Source organism: Vombatus ursinus, unplaced genomic scaffold (genome assembly GCF_900497805.2).
Source record: "Vombatus ursinus unplaced genomic scaffold, bare-nosed wombat genome assembly UNPS02009835.1, whole genome shotgun sequence".
Taxonomy (NCBI): Eukaryota; Metazoa; Chordata; class Mammalia; order Diprotodontia; family Vombatidae; genus Vombatus; species Vombatus ursinus.
Genome location: NW_020949613.1, coordinates 3320072 through 3337154, shown reverse-complemented (window position 1 = coordinate 3337154; position 17083 = coordinate 3320072).

Below are 17083 nucleotides of genomic sequence, written 5' to 3'. Positions count from 1 at the left end.
TGTTCAATGGCACTGCAACATTGATTGTTTCTCTATTCCAAGCCAATGTTCATATCACAGCAAACTCTACATGTAATACCAACAAATTGGCGTCTTCAGTAGACAGGCTCCAAACTCTAAGACAGAATCAACAATCTAATAACACATTTTTTGTATTATCCTTTTGAGGTCAAAATAATGATATTTCAAGTTTATAAGTTTTATAAAGAATTTTGAATAATCAATCTCATTTAATCCTTTAAACAATCCCATGAAAGAAATGAAATCATCTCGATTTTACAAATGAAGAAATGGAGATTGATATTAATTAAGTGGCTTGTCCAGAGTTGAACAGCTGGTGATTACCTAGAAAGGGATTTGAACTCAGTTCTTCCTAATTCCAAATTCAGAGCTTTCTGCACTATGGCATCTAGAAAGACATCATCTCACAACTCTACAAGTCAATGGTACCAGTACAGGCATACACTGAATAATTTCATTCATTCATTCCACAAAAAATATTAGGTGAAATAACATTATAGCAAACAGCTAATACTACAGGAATGATAAAATATTTCCTAAATATGTTTTACAAAAGGTGTTCTGAGATATCAGGAAAGAATTCCTCATATTGCATCAAAAAAGTTGTCAATGGATAATAATAATAACAATAAGATATCTCATATTTATAGAGCACTTTAAGTTTTACAAAATGCTTTACTCACAAAAACCTTGCATGATATAGAGGACAAATAGTATTTCCTCCAATTTATAGATGACAAAAATTGAGCCAGAAAAGTTCACTGGCTTTCTCAAGATAACTTAGCTGATAGACCACAGAAAAAGAGCCATCAAAGAAGAGAGCTGAAAGGGAACCAAGAGATTATTTAATTTAGGGGTTAGTGACTTGCTGTCCATAGATAGTTTCAGGATGTCCATAAGATAGATAGATAGATAGATAGATAGATAGATAGATAGATAGATAGATATAGAGATGTTATAGATATGTACATATATAACTTTATTTCAACATATTTGGTTTCCTTTGTAATCCTATATATTGTATTTTATATACGTTAAAACATTATTCATAGTAAAGGTCCATAGGCTTCACAAGACTGTCAAACGGAGTCCATGATGCACAAAAAAGGTTAAAAGCTCCTGATTTTAGCCCAAGTCTTTCATTTTACCTATCAGTAAACCGACATCCAGCTGTGAAATATGTTGCCCAAGACCACAAAATTATTTGGTGGAAGACCCAGATAGTCTGATTCCAATGGTGAAACTACACACACACACACATACATATATATATGCACACATATATACACATACATACACACATACACACACATATCTTCTATGAAATGAACGCAACAATAAAAAAAGAAAGTCCCCCAAATATTTAGAGGAAATCTCAGAAAAGTTTGTGATGATACTTTTTTCCTTGGTATACAATCCTATTGGTTAGATACAACAAAAGACAAGTCAGAAACACTAGTAATGCCATTATTCTTTTGAATGTAAACTTCTTGATAGTGATGGGGTTGGAATCTGAGCCCCAGAAAGGAAAAACCCTGGACTTTCCCACATGGCCAAATCTCTGGCATTCCCCTGAGGCTATAGTCCCATCAACTGGTGCCTCTCTATGGTCCCAGACCACTTCCCACCTTTGGTCCCCCATTTCCCACCCTTGGTAATTCTATTACCTCATGGACTCTGTACTTTCCCACAAGGCCAAATCTCTGGAGGCTATGGTCCCATCAACTGGTCTTTCATTGTGGCTACACCCAATTTCCCCTCTATTGTCTTGCCTCTCTTTGGCCCCAGGCCATTTCCCACCCTCGGTCCCACCTAGGCTCCATTTTCCACCCTTGAGAGTTCTATTACCTCATGGACTACTTGGCCACTCTCCCAAGGTCTTTCTGTATATAAGGTCCATCTTGTCTCCATTAAGATGCTCAGATTTTTACAATCTAGCCAATAGCCCATAGATGCTCAGACTCCTTAAGAGTCTAGCTAATATGGCAAATCTTCAATAAAGTTTGTTTTTGGCTGCAAGAAGGCTTGGGTCAAATTCTTTCAGGCAGAACCTGGGTATTGTGATTTTGCAGTGCCAGGACCCCTAACCTCTAGACCACATCAATAGCAGACATTATTTCATGTTTGTCTTTATATTCCTGGCAATGAGTACAGTAAGTACTTAACAGATGTTTGTTGATTGATAATTGTTCATTCAGCAAAAAATACTTTGTCAGAAAACTTAATGCTGGTAGAATATAAACTTCTTGAAGGCAAGTACTGATTTATTTGTATCTCTGAATCCTAGGTAATTGGTCCATATTAGGTTATTTGTAAACATTTGTTGAATTAAACTGAATTGAATTCCCCTACTCTGTGCTGTTTCATATAGGAAGCCATCTCCAAATCATCTTGTTTCATTTGCTCCTAAACATTACTTTTCTTTTTTGTTTGTTTTTTTTTTGTTTTAGGCAATTGGGGTTAAGTGACTTTAAACATTACTTTTCTTTCAAGCCATTGTATTGCTTTGTCTTTGTGTCACAAAATTCAGGGGGGAGAATATAATGAACATAGATAGATGATTTGCATGGGTAATCTTGTCTTTCTTCCCGATCTGTTTCTTGAAACAAGCCAGATTAGCATCTGTTGGCCTCAAGACTCAAAACTCCTTCATGACATGACTGAATATATTCACCCTTACACTGATTATTCCCATCTCTGTAAATTTCTAAGTATTAAAATATATGAGTAGTTAAAATGGAAATTTTAAAATCTCACATTTGCATTTGTAGGGGATGGATCGAGAAAATTTTTGGATCAACTTAAGGAACTTACAGGGGTATAAGCCTTTGAATTTTTGAGAGCCTCTTAAAAGTTGGTTTAATTGATATTTGATTAATTGACTGACTTCCACTGTTATAGGAAGGACAATAATAGGATGAACTACTTCTTTTTGCTGAACTACACCTGCTCAATCTCTTTCTTTTTAATCCAAAGGAATTGCGAGGGTATATCAGTTCTAGGAATAGAACTCAGTGCACATGAGTGGGATTCCCATGGATCGAATCCCTAACCTTTGGAGCCATTAAAGGCTGCCTTGGGGCAGAAATACTTGAGAACTACAGAGTTGCTGAGATGAGAGTTCCTGGCTGATAATGAGCTCCTGATACCATCAGTAGAATGGCAGTGTTATATAATCTCTCAACTATATGGCAGATCTGGAAGGGAAACAAGATAACCAAATGATGCTATGGAGGGTTGCTTCTCTTGCAGCCCAAAGTCTTGGAGTCCAAGAATTGTTCTTCTTGTCAGACAAGAGAAGTTTACTAGGACTCATAATGTCATACTCTAGATTTCTATCAAGATGATATTAATATATTAGAGAAGAACTCAAAATTTAAGAACTTGAGGAGCAGGCCTTCTGTCAAAAGAAGGGGAATTTTCCTAAGTAACATTAGTGTTGCTGAGAGAGGATGATCTCTTACATTATCACTCCATACCTAGAAAAAGCAGGAATAAGGGAATAAGCCTTGATATGGAGAAACAAGGGACTTGGATGTTTCTTCCTCTGTTACCATGAGTTACTGAGATAATGTGGGTCTGTTAAGAAGGTATGGATTGGCCAGAAGGCTGCCAGCAACAACCTTAATTTCATTTTATTTATGAATGGAGTATAAACCACAATGTGTCACTGTAAGTCTGAAGTGCTTTAGAACCTGGAGAAATAAGATCTGAGTTAATTATTTACCAGCTATTCTGAGGAGTGTTTTATTTGCTATCTGCATTTGTGGAATATGTCCTTGACACTTTCTATATTTTCATGGGACGTGATAAAGTCTATCCTATACCCATTAAATATATTGTAACACATCTGTGTGGACTTAGATATAAACTACAGTCTGAGGTTTCCTAGCTTGAAATCTGGTTGAATAATAATGAACCAAAAAGAGTTGTTGATTTGGGGAACAATCTACATAATCGAGTCCATTTTGTGTAAGCCCAAGTGATGAACCCAGGGTTACATACATGTTTCCTATATTTTGATCTATATTGCCTTGGTCTCCTGAGGCAGTAATACTATCCCTTTGCTTACACTTAGTATTAATACATGTTTATTGGTGGAATGGCTAATCTCACCTCTCCTTTTAGCCCATGACTAAGACATGAAGCCCTCAGGCTTATCGCATGTATGACAGTATGACATCTTGGAACAGTGATGGAAGTATAATGGTGGACAAATGTGTGTGCACAAACTACATCAGTGCGTTTAACTGATGACTATTCTATTTGGAAGAAGTTTCTGAGAGAGTTGTGATGACACATAAGAAAAGTGCATTGGAGAAACTTTGGATCATGTAAAAACATTTTACGACTGGTTCTAGTCTACTAAACAGACAGAAAACAGCTCTTTGACTGTCTCCAGTTGGGAAACTGGAACTGGAAACACCTTGAAAAGGGTTTAGTTGACCTCAGTCTTGCATTCTCTTTGGCTGCACTCTCTTGATAGATTTCTGTTCTTGATTTGAGTACTTTGTTGACAGTGTCTGGTAAAGACAATGTCGTAATGGGTTGAATAGAGACACTTCATGTAGACATGAACTTTGTGGAACCACAGATATGTAGACATTTTAAAAAATCTGAGCATCTCTCCACAGAGACTTAGAAGGTATAATGGAGTATGTGGTCATGGAGTATTGGAATGAAATGTTTGGACTTTTGCTTTTATTATATCTTGGAAGTAAATATCCATTTTTAAAAGCTACTTGTAGTTAAGTGGTTAAAAAGAACTGGGCAGCTAGTCTTCCACCTAAAAGTGGGGGAACAAAACCAGTGGGGACTTGAGTTGATAGTACTTGAGAAAGAACACCACAGTACACCACATAGTATAACATATAATAAATAGAAAAAAAAAACAAACTAGCCCATAGTTTTTAGCAGATTGTTCTTTTTGAATTGGTCTGCCAAGATGCACAGCCAAAACTTGTAATTACTAGTTATTACAGCTAGTCATTTATGCAGCTTTTTTAGAGCAAGGACTGTCTTTTACCTTTCTTTGGATCTGCAGCACTAAGTACAGAATCTGGAACACAGGAAATTCTTAATAAATGCTTGTTAAGTATTTCTATCCTCAAAATAGTAAAATTCAGGTTGAAGCAAAGTAAATGGAACATTGTTTTCAAATTCTGCTTGAGACATTTTTAAACCATGTAATCATGGACACGTATTTAACACTTCAGTTTTCTCATCTATAAAATGAACATAATAACACTTATACTATCTACCTCATGGGTTAATCATAAGGAAAATCTTTTGCAAAACTTGATGCACTAAATAAATGTGAAATTATTATTTTCTGTTCATGTCAACATGTACTATTTGCTCTTTATTTTTTTGAAATTTTTTTCATAGCTATATTCTCAGTCAATACTAAGTAGTAGTAATGAAATGTATGGACAACACAACAATAATGGTACTGTCAAGTGCTTTAGATTCAATTTGATATAAAAAGAGGTACTTCCTATAGATTTATAAGAAATCCAGATTGTCCTAATCTGTGCCTTATAAGATTGCTTTTACTTGGGAATCTTGTTTTCCAATTTGTCCATGCCACCAGAACAATGTCAACAAATACCCAACATATTGTTGACATTAAGCTATGAGGGAAAGGGAGATATACTTTTATTGTTGGAAGAATATATATAGAAAACAAAAGGAAATCAAAGTAAGTGATTACCCAAAAAAGTCAGCTATTTGCCATATTGTAATAGATTTTGAGCGTTATTCCTAAGCTGAGGGGTTTTATCAATTATTTTAGAGACTAAACTATGAATCTCAAGTGTAAGTGTTATGGACATATGAAGAACATTTTTAAGAGAGAAAATAAAAGTTTCCTTTTAAAGAGTGTATAGAGAACAAATAAAAATGATCTCTAATTTACAGTACTAATTATTCCTGTCTCTGAATCTTGAATGTCTTTATGAGAGAAATGGATAAGAAAAAAATTCCATGAGCAAAATGAATTGATCATATTTCAATAGCAGCACACTGTGATTTTGTGTGTATTCATCTACATCATTAAAAAAAAAACAGATATGAAGGCTATGCCCCAATACCCTTTTTAATTTACTGAGGGAAATTTGGGATGATAGATAATGCTTCTAGGAGATAGATACCTGCTAGGAGAGATAGGTATGTTAATTCAGGGCATTGAACCATTTTATACACACATAACTTCTAGTCATGTATTATAGAATGAATCATTCTGGCAAATAAAATATGGATTTTCAGTAATACCAAGTTATTGGAAAGGATGAAGAAAGAGAGAGAGAGAAGGGAAAAGGAGAAGAAGAGGGAGATACAGACAGATAGATGGAGACAGACAGTCAGAAATGGAAACAACTTTGAAATTATAGAATTTTATTTTTTTAAATTTATATTGACATGTATGATCATTTGAAGTCCTTATATTTTTTCCTTATTTGAGAACTTCGGCTATAAATCCTGAAATATAATGGCACCTTGAAAGCATATGGAAATAAGACTGCTTTGAATTTGTCAGATATCTTTCTTCCAAGGAAATCAAAGTTGTAGACGTGATTGAAAATGTGTTTTTACAAGTTGTTTCCATAGTAGTTAAGCATTGTCATCTGTATTATACAAATAGGTACGCTTTTAAGAATTAGTACCAAATCTTCCTATAGGTTGGTTATACAGGAAGCACCTGTGCAAAATGACATGTCAATGACATAATTTTCAACAAAATGAAACAGAAGTTATAAATCCAAATTAGTCCAGTCCCCTTCAAAAGAGTCTATTTAGGAAGCTATAAATTTATTCAGTCACTCAATTTGTTTCTGAAATTTTTAAAACTCTTTTCTCCTAGCAGAATGTGTGCTCCTTGAGGGTAGAAGCCAGTGCTATGAACATGCCTTGCACAAAACAGGTGCTTTTATAAATGTTTGTTAAAGGAATCAATAAATGAATGAATGAACTAATACCTTCAAAGGCAGGTTTTAAAATGAATAAGAAAATCAGGATCAAATTTTTAGATTTTTACCTTGCTCTGGAACCAACCAATAGGATCATATTTGTAGCTAAAACAAAACTTAGAACTCCATTAATCTAATCCCCAGAGAGTTTTTTAACCAAACGGCGATATAATCAATCTCAAAAAAAAAGATAGATAATTTCCATTTGGTTATGCTGAAATGCTTTTGTTCATTACAAAATAATCCAACTAGGTAAACAGGGAATCAATTCTTTTGTGTGCTTGGGGAGGGGTCATCAAATATATCTCATAAAGGTCTGATATTCTAGACTATGGGATACAAAATATATACATATATAATACTAGAAATCATTTCCCCATGCATAATAGGTCAATGTATGTAAGAAAACAATCATAAAAATTCAAAACATTGTCATGTGAAAAATTGCACCAGAACACTAATAATAATAGAAATACACATCAAATAACTTTGAGGTTTCATTTCACACCCAGAAAATAGGTGATGATAAGAAACATGCAAATAGTCTATATTAAAGGGGTATATTGTTGGCAGAGCTTTGAGAATTGGTTCAACCATTATGGAAAGTAATTTGGCATTAATATCCTTTGACCCAAAGATTCTACTCCTTGGTATATAGCAAAAGGAGGTTAATATTTTTTAAAGGCCCCAAATATGACAAATATTCATAGCAGCACTTTATAATAACAATAAATGAAAAGAAAGTGGATGTTCATAGATTGTAGAATGTCTAAATAACTTACAAATATATGAATGTGTGGAATGTTATTGCAATGTAAGAAATAGAAATAGAAATTACACATACACATATATGTATGTATATATATACACACATGTATGCATATACATGTACACACACATATATGCATACACATACATACACATACATATATTATATATATTATACATATATGGAGAAGCCTGGGAAGACTTGAATGAACTGATGCAAATAAAGTAAGGAGAAAGAAAGAAACTATAACATAATAACCAAAACAATGTAAATGGATAGAACAACAATAAAATAACTGAAACTGAATGATATGAAAATATAAGGACAACTTGAATTAAATGAAGAGCCATGAAAAAACATCTCCCTTCTTTTGTGGGGCGCAGGTATAAAACACTTGTTATTTAGTCATATTTCAGTTAGATTCAACTCTGCATATCCTCATTTGAGGTTTCTTGGTAATGATACTGGGGTGGTTTGATATTTCCTTCTTTAGTATATTTCACAGATGAGGAAACTGAGGCAAACAAACCTAAGTGACTTGCCGAGGGTCACACAGCTAGTATCTAAGGCCATATTTTAACTTGGGGAGATTAGTCTTCCTGATTCTAGGCCCAGCACTCTATCCACTGAGCCAGTTAGCTGCCCTGTGAAATATTACATATAACATTAATGCATTGGTTTACTTGGCAGAAAGATTTTTGTTTTCTTTGTTATAAGAGATGCTTTTCTGGGAGGTTTAGGGTAAGGGCAGGTATATTGAGAAAAGTAAGTCTTATAAAAACAACTCATGTTTGATATCACTAATTTAAAAGAAAAACAATCTCCTTACTTACACAGGAGCATACTGAGTCCAATATAGAAGACTTAGTGCTATTGGTTTGATCTCCTACGTCATTCACTAAGTGACTTAAAAAAAATACATTTTTATGCCTTACTAATATAACAGTCTGGTGATATAACAATATATGGCGGAGGAGGAAGGCAGAGTCTGCAGTCTTCCTTGTTGTGCAGAATAGTGATTAAGCAAAACATAATCAATATTACATATGTCAATACAGACAACATTCTGCCCTAATTATCCCTCAACTCTTTGCCATGGAGAGTAAAATATATTCATTTTAACTGTTCTCTGGGACCATCAGAGATTATTCAATTCCTTAAAGTTCAGTTTCTTTCTTTATGGGCTAAAACTAGTTACTTTACCCTCTCTGGACCTCAGTTTTCTTATTAAAAAAAAAAAGACTCCTAAGCTTTAAATCTATGATGTGATATTATTATATCAGACGACTTGTCAGAAAAAAAATAAATTTGCCCTTAAAAGAACAAAGGTTTTCTACCTTTGGAAATATTAAAAAAGTATTAAAATACTCTCTCTCTTTCTCTCTCTCTTTCTCTCTCTCTCTCTCTCTCTTTCTCTCTTTCTCTCCACACACACACACACACACACACACACACACACACACACACACACATTGGATGTATGATCCAGAGAGTCACAATTATGAGCTATTTCTGGAGTATTAACAGATTATGGGAAGTATTTCAGTGGGAGCTACTAAAATCCAGGATCTTCTTGTTTCTTACTGCTGGTCCTTGGGAAGTAGGAATTGAATTTGTCTCAGGAGTTTCCTGGCTTTCTCTTCTCTCCATCTTTGCTTCAATTCTATTCCCCATTTCTCTTGGGCAGATCTCTGTGTGTGAAACCTTGATTCTACATCCAGCCATGACCCAGTACATTTATCAAAACTGCAGTAGATGTTGCAAAGAATAGATCACTGAGACTCAACTCTGGAAGATCTGAGTACAAATGTAGCCTCAGACACTTTCTAGCTGTGTGACTCTAGACAAGGCACTAAATCTCAGTTTGCCTCAGCTTCCCCAACTGTAAAATGGGGAAAATAATAGCATATATCCCCCAGGGTTGTTACAAGGATCAAATGAGATACTATTTGTAACACAATTAGCACAGCAGCTGACATATCATAGGTGATTAATACATCCTTCAATATTTCTTTCCTTCCTTCCTACCTATAATTCCTGTATACATTGTCACTATTACTCACCTTTAATCAGCATGCAACCTTTTGTTTCTCCTTCTTATTCTAAAATCTACCACTTTGACTGAGGAATCACCCAGAATGGAATGTAGGACTATCCCTTACCTCCATCCCAGTTGTGGCAGGCAGAAACAGTGGCCTTGTGATAGCAAAGTACTGCCCTACCAACACAACTATAATACCTCCAAAACAAATGTACCAGCTACAGGACTAGGTGGCATCCCTAAATGATAAAACATACTGGATCCTGCTATAGCTAGCCCTTCTTTCTCAGCCCTTGTTCAGTGCCAAAAGTCCAACATAAATGTCATTGTCTAGTGGAACAAGTTGCTATTTTTAGAATGAATGCAGCTATTTTTCACACTCCATATCTCATAATTTCGTTGCTGAACAGGTCCAGATAGGATTGATAATTTTTTTTTCTATTGAAGCAGGCTGCCCACTGAGTGATACTTTCAATGAATGAAGAAAGCCCAAGAATGAAGCTTGGGGAATTGGATAGCATTTTGGAGTTCAAGGATACTTTTAAAAATGAGTCTGGGGGGAGGGGGATGGAGCCAAGATGGCAGTGTGAAAGCAGTGACTTGCTTGAACTCTCCCCCAAACCCCTCCAAATATCTGTAAATAATAGCTCTAAACAAATTCTAAAGCAGCAGAACCCACAAAAAGACAGAGTGAAACAAATTTCCAGCCCAAGACAACATGGATAGTTGATCAGAAAAGTATATCGCGCTGGGCAGGGAGAGGAGCACAATTCGGCGTGGGCACACAGGCAAAACAGGCCTCGGCAAAACCTGGAGCAACCCTCAGAAGACTGAATCATGGGCAGCTGTGGCAGTTTCCAGACTTCTCAACCCATGAACACCAAAGACAACTTAGAAAGTCAGTGGGAAAAGTCTGTGACAGCAGCAAGAGAGAAGCTCAGTCCCAGCCCCAGTCCCCTCATGTGGCTCTGGGGTGGCAACTGCTTCCTGAGCTTCCAGTTCACACTCTGAGGGGGAATCAAGTGACTGATCAAAGGGGGATTGCAGGGATCTCTTTGCTGGCACAGGATGCTTTTGCTTTGCCTATGCTTGGATCTGGGTCACAGTTCTGGGTGGTGGTCCTAGGGTGAGAAGGAGCACTGGCGTGGTAGAGCTTGTGGTGGAAGGATATACTTCTCACAGTTTCAAGGCAGAAAAGAGTGCTTGTGGTCACTCATAGACCAGAACACAGGCAAGGAAAGGAGTGAACACCTCGCCCTTGATTGTACCACCTTGGAAAAACTGAAAATTTACAGGTCCTTAGAATTATCTCTGAAAACAGCTGTACAAAACCCCTGAAACTTGAGACAGTACATTCTCCACACTGGAAGCAGACCCCTACCTTAGCAAAAGTTTATAACTCAAGTAATTGGCTGGGATTATGAGCAAAGTTCACAAAAAAAATCAGACCATAGAATCTTTCTTTGGTCACAAAGAAGATCAAAACATACAACCAGAAGAAGACAAAAAAGTCAAAGTTCCTACATCCAAAGCCTCCAAGAAAAATATGAATTGGTCCAGGCCATGGAAGAGGTCAGAAAAGATTTTGAGAAGCAAGTAAGAGAAGTAGAGGAAAAACTGGGAAGAGAAACAAGAGTGATGCAAGAAAATTATGAAACACAAGTCAACAGCTTGCTACAGGAGACCCCCCAAAAAAATACTGAAGAAAATAACACCTTAAAAAATGGGCTAGCCCAAATGGCAAAAGAGGTCCAAAAAGCCAATGAGGAGAAGAATGCCTTCAAAAGCAAAATTGGCCAAATGGAAAAGGAAGTCAAAAGCTTACTGAAGAGAATACTTCCTTAAAAATTAGAATGGTGCAATTGGAAGCAAGTGACTTTATGAGAAATCAAGATACTATAAAACAAAACCAACAGAATGAAAAAAAAAAGAAAACAATGTGAAATATCTCATTGGAAAAACAACTGACCTGGAAAATAGATCCAGGAGAGATAATTTAAAAATTATTGGACTACCTGAAAGCCATGATCAAAAGAAGAGCCTAGACATTATCTTTCAAGAAATTATCAAGGAAAATTGCCCTGATGTTTTAGTAACAGAGGGCAAAATAGAAATTGAAAGAATCTACCTATCACCTCCTGAAAGAGATACCCAGAGGAAAACTCCTAGGAATATTGTAGCCAAATTTCAGAGTTCCCAGGTCAAGGAGAAAATATTGCAAGCAGCCAGAAAGAAACAATTCAAGTATTGGGGAAACACAATCAGGATAACACAAGATTTAGCAGCTTCTACATTAAGGGACCAGTGGGCTTGGAATATATAATATTCTGGAGGTCAAAGGAAATAGGATTACAACCAAGAATCACCTACCCAGCAAAACTGAATCTAATCCTTCTGGGGAGAAAATGGACATTCAGTGAAATAGAGGACTTTCAAGCATTCTTAATGAACAGACCAGAGCTGATTAGAAAATTTGACTTTCAAATACAAGAATCGAAAGAAACATGAAGAGGTAAACAGGAAAGATAAATCATAAAGGACTTACTAAGTTTGAACTGTTTACATTCCTGCATGGAAAGATGATATTTGTAACTCATGAGACCTTTGTCAGTATTAAGGTAGTTGGAGGGAAAAATATATGTATGGAGAGATAGATAGATAGATAGATAGATAGATAGATAGATAGATAGATAGATAGATAGATAGATAGATAGATAGATAGATAGATGGCACAGAGTGAGTTGAAGATGAAGGGGTGATATCTGGAGAATAAAATTAAGGGGTGAGAGAAGATTATACTGGCAGAAGGAGAAAGGAAGAGGTAGAATGGGGTAAATTATCATACATAAAACAGATAATAAAAGGCTTTTACAGTGGAGGGGAAATGGGGGAAGGTGAGAGGAAATGAGTGAATCTTATTCTCATTGGATTTGTCGCAAGGAGGGAATAACATACACACTCAACTGGGTATGGAAATCTATCTTACCCTACAGGAAAATGGGGGGGAGGGACAAGAGAGCAGGGGGATGATAGAGGAGAGGGCATATTGGGAGAGGGGGTAATCAGAAGTAAATACTTCTGAGGAGGGACAGGGTCAAAAGAGAGAATAGAATAAATGGCGGTGGGGTGGGATAGGATTAAGGGAAATATACTTAGTTTTTCAAAACATGATTACTATGGAAGTATTTTGCATGACTACACATGTATAACCTGTATCAAGTTTCTTGCCTTCTCAATGAGGGTAGGTGGGGAGGGAGGAAGGGAGAACATTTGGAACCCAAAGTTTTAAAAACAAATGTTAAAAAAAATTGTTTTCACATGCCACTGGGAAATAAGATATACAGGAAGTGAGGTATAGAAATCTATCCTGCTCTACAGAAAAATTGAAGGGGAAGGGGATAAGAGAAAAGAGGAGGGGGATGGAAGGGAGGGCAAATTAGGTATTCAGTATACATGCCATCTTGGGGTGGGGGAGAGACAAAATGGGGAGAAAATTTGGAACTCAAAATCTTGGGGAAGTGAATGTTGAAAACTAAAAATAAATGAATTAAAATCTCAAAAAAAGATAAAAAAAAAAGAGTCCAGGTTGAACTTGCAAAAAAGTCAATATTGGGAACTCTGATAGGGCAAATATGCTGATCATTGTTGCTCAGTGATTGAAATTTTTAGTGCTTTCAAGATTGTGAGTTATTAATGATCTTGGAAGGAGGTCACATTGATGGAACAATTTGTTGATGACCAAGTGGACCTTAATCTAGTTAAGTTCAAGAGAGCAAAATGAGCTGTATATATACTGCATACAGCAAATGTTCTATACCTGAATTCAGTACATACTCAAACTGCCCTGCATACCTCAGCCTCAAAGAAATGAGCATGCTTAACTTGCATGAATCTATTCTGGCAAGCAAGTCATGGTCCTTCCTGACCCTTTTATATTGGTCAATAGAGTTGTAACTAGGGTAGAATGACTGGTACTTAGTCCCAGGATACTTATATTTAGGGAGTTTAAGGGTTTATATTTAGCCTACCTTGATGTTATCAAACAGTGAACACCCCATCAGAAGTCTCACAGGGTCATAAGATCTCCCACCATAGTAGTCAATGACCCAGTCTCTTTTTCTCTCCTACTCATGTGAATGTTCAGAGTCTACCTTTTGGGCCATTATCCTCCTTACACAACTGATTTAATACTACTTTCTAAGCATCTCAATGTTCATGCCACTTGATTCTCCAGCCTTTCCTTCCATCTAGAAATGAAGTCCTGCTTATGTGTTCTGATCAGTGAGAATTTTGTCTTATCTTGCCCAGTTACAGGCCACAATCTTCCTCTCTGCTTCCACACTATACTGCTGAGTACACATAGAATCATCAACACAACCATTTCTGGCAAAGATGCCTTAATTACCTTTCTTATTATTTTAATTCCCATGCTTTCTGACTTTCCATTCCAAAACAATATTTCCCAGCCACCATTCTTCTGTTAAAATCCATTGCCTACCTCTATTATAATGTGAGATCCTTGAAAGCAAAGATAGTTTTTTTGAGCTTATATTTGTATTGCTGCTACTTTGTAGAGTGGCCTAGCTTGTAGTCAATAATTAAGATTTTTTCATTCATATTTAGTATAGACAGTTATAGCCCTATTCAAGCAAAATAGGATAAAAGCCATACTCCTATAGAAAGTAAAATTTAGCCTGGAATATAATTTCCCAATTTTTTTCATACACCATTCCAGAATTGTGTTATCTTTTTCCACTTTTTTGAATTCTATGTTCCAGTCAAATTGGAACAGTAGCCTTTCCGTGACTTTTCCCCTACCTTCTCCCAACTTTGTGAGGCCAGCTGCTGTGTCTGTAATATACTCCCTCAAAATCTCTCTTTCTTCAGGGTATATGACTCAGGTGCCAACTCATGATGCTTACAACTGAAAGTGAGCTATCCAAGATGATATTTCTTATCACAACTTGTCTAGACCACTCCATCAACCTTATCATTTTCTACTTTGTGTCATACTTATTTCTAAGCAAATCTTATCTCTCTTGTAACAGTAAAAATTTCTTGGGGAAGGACAATATTGACACTTGCCTTTGCAAATTTAGAATTTAGCACAGTTTCTTGCATATGGTAGGGGATTGCTAAAGACTTCACAATTGAATTTAACTGAAAATGTGACCATTCCCAAGGTACTTATGTCAATTTTTCTTGTGCATTCTTCCTTAGTAGTCAGTCAGTCCAGAATAGCACTTCTCCTCATTTTTCCCTTTGTCTTCTAAAACTCAAAATTATCAGCAAAATTAGTCAACTATTCTGCAGCTGTTCTGCTTTTCATCAATCAATCATCAGCATATATAGAGATAGAGATAGAAATAGAGATAGATGATACCCCCTCACAAACACACCTTCAACAAAATCCTGACTCCAGTTATCTTCAAATTAGCTATATCATTTTATCTTCAGACCCTTCCTGCCATTTTTTTCTTTTCAAGATCATGTACTTCTGTAGGAGGAGAAAGGGGGACAAAAGGAAAGTGGGGATACAAGGGAGGGAAAAAGTAGTAAGAGAAAGGGGAAAGAAAAGGGAGGGGGTTAATAGAAAGGAGGGCACATTGAGGGAGGTGGAAGTCAAAAGCAAAACTCTTGTGAGGAGGGAAAGGGAGAAAAAGAGAAAGAAAAGCATAAATGGGGAGGGGGGAATAAGCTGGAGAGAAAGACACAGATAATAATCATAACTGTGAGTGTAAATGGGATGAACTCTCCCATAAAACAGAAATGGATAGCAGAATGGATTAAAAACCATAATACTACAATATATTGTTTACAAAAAACACATTTGAAACAGAGGAATGCATATAGGGTAAAGATAAAAGACTGGAGTAGAATATATTATGCTTCAGCTGAAGCAAAAGAAGCAGGGGTAGCAATCTTGATCTCAGACAAAGCAAAAGTAAAAATAAATTTTATTAAAAGAGACAAGGAAGGAAATTACATCCTGCTAAAAGGTACCATAAAGAACGAAGTAATATCATTACTAAACATATATGCACCAAGTGAGATTGCATCTGTAATTCTTAGATGAGAAGTTCAGTGAGTTTAAGAAAGAAATAGACAGCAAAACTTTACTAGTGGGGGACCTCAACCTCCCCCTCTCTGAATTAGATGTATCTAACCACAAAATAAACAAGAAAGAAGTTAAGGAGTTAATAGAATTTTAGAAAAGTTAGATATAGTAGACCTCTGGAGAAAACTGAATGAAGATAGAAAGGAATATACTTTTTTCTCAGTGGTGCGTGGCACTTACACAAAAATTGACCATGCATTAGGGCATAAAAACCTCACAATCCAATGCAGAAAGGCAGAAATGTTAAATGCATCCTTTTCAGATCATGATGCAATAAAAATTACATGTAATAAAGGGTCATGGATAGATTGACTAAAAATTAATTAGAAACTAAATAATCTAATCCTAAAGAATGAATGGGTCAAACAACAAATCATAGAAACAGTAACTTCATCCAAGAGAATGACAATAATGAGACAACATACCAAAACTTATGGGATGCAGCAAAAGTAGTTCTTAGGGGATGTTTTACATCTCCAACTTACATGAATGAAATAAAGAAAGAGGAGATTAATGAATTGGGCATGCAACTAAAAAAAACTAGAAAAATAACAAATTAAAAATCCACAATTAAATACCAAATTAAAAACACTGAAAACCAAAGGAGAGATTAATAAAATTGAAATTGAGAAAACCAATACATAAAACTAAGAGCTGGTTTTATGAAAAAAAACAATAAAATAGATAAACCTTTCATTAATTTAATTAAAAAAAAAGAAAACCAAATTAATAGTACCAAAAATGAAAAGAGTGAATTCACCATCAATGAAAAGCAAATTAAAACAACAATTAGGAATTATTTTGCCCAACTATATGCCAATAAATTTGACAATCTTAGTGAAATGGATGAATATTTACAAAAATATAAATTGCCCAGATTAACAGAAGAGGAAGTAAAATAATTAAATAACTCCATCTCAGAAAAAGAAATTGAATAAGACATCAATGAACTCCCTAAGAAAAAAATCTTCAGGGTCATATGGATTTACAAGCGAATTCTATCAAACATTTAAAGAACAATTAATACCAATACTATATAGACTATTTGGGAAAACAGGAGAAGAAAGAGTCTTACCAAATTCTTTTTGTGATACAAATATCGTGTTGATACCTAAACTAAGAAGAGTCAAAACAGAGAAAGAAAATTATAGACCAGTTTCCTTAAT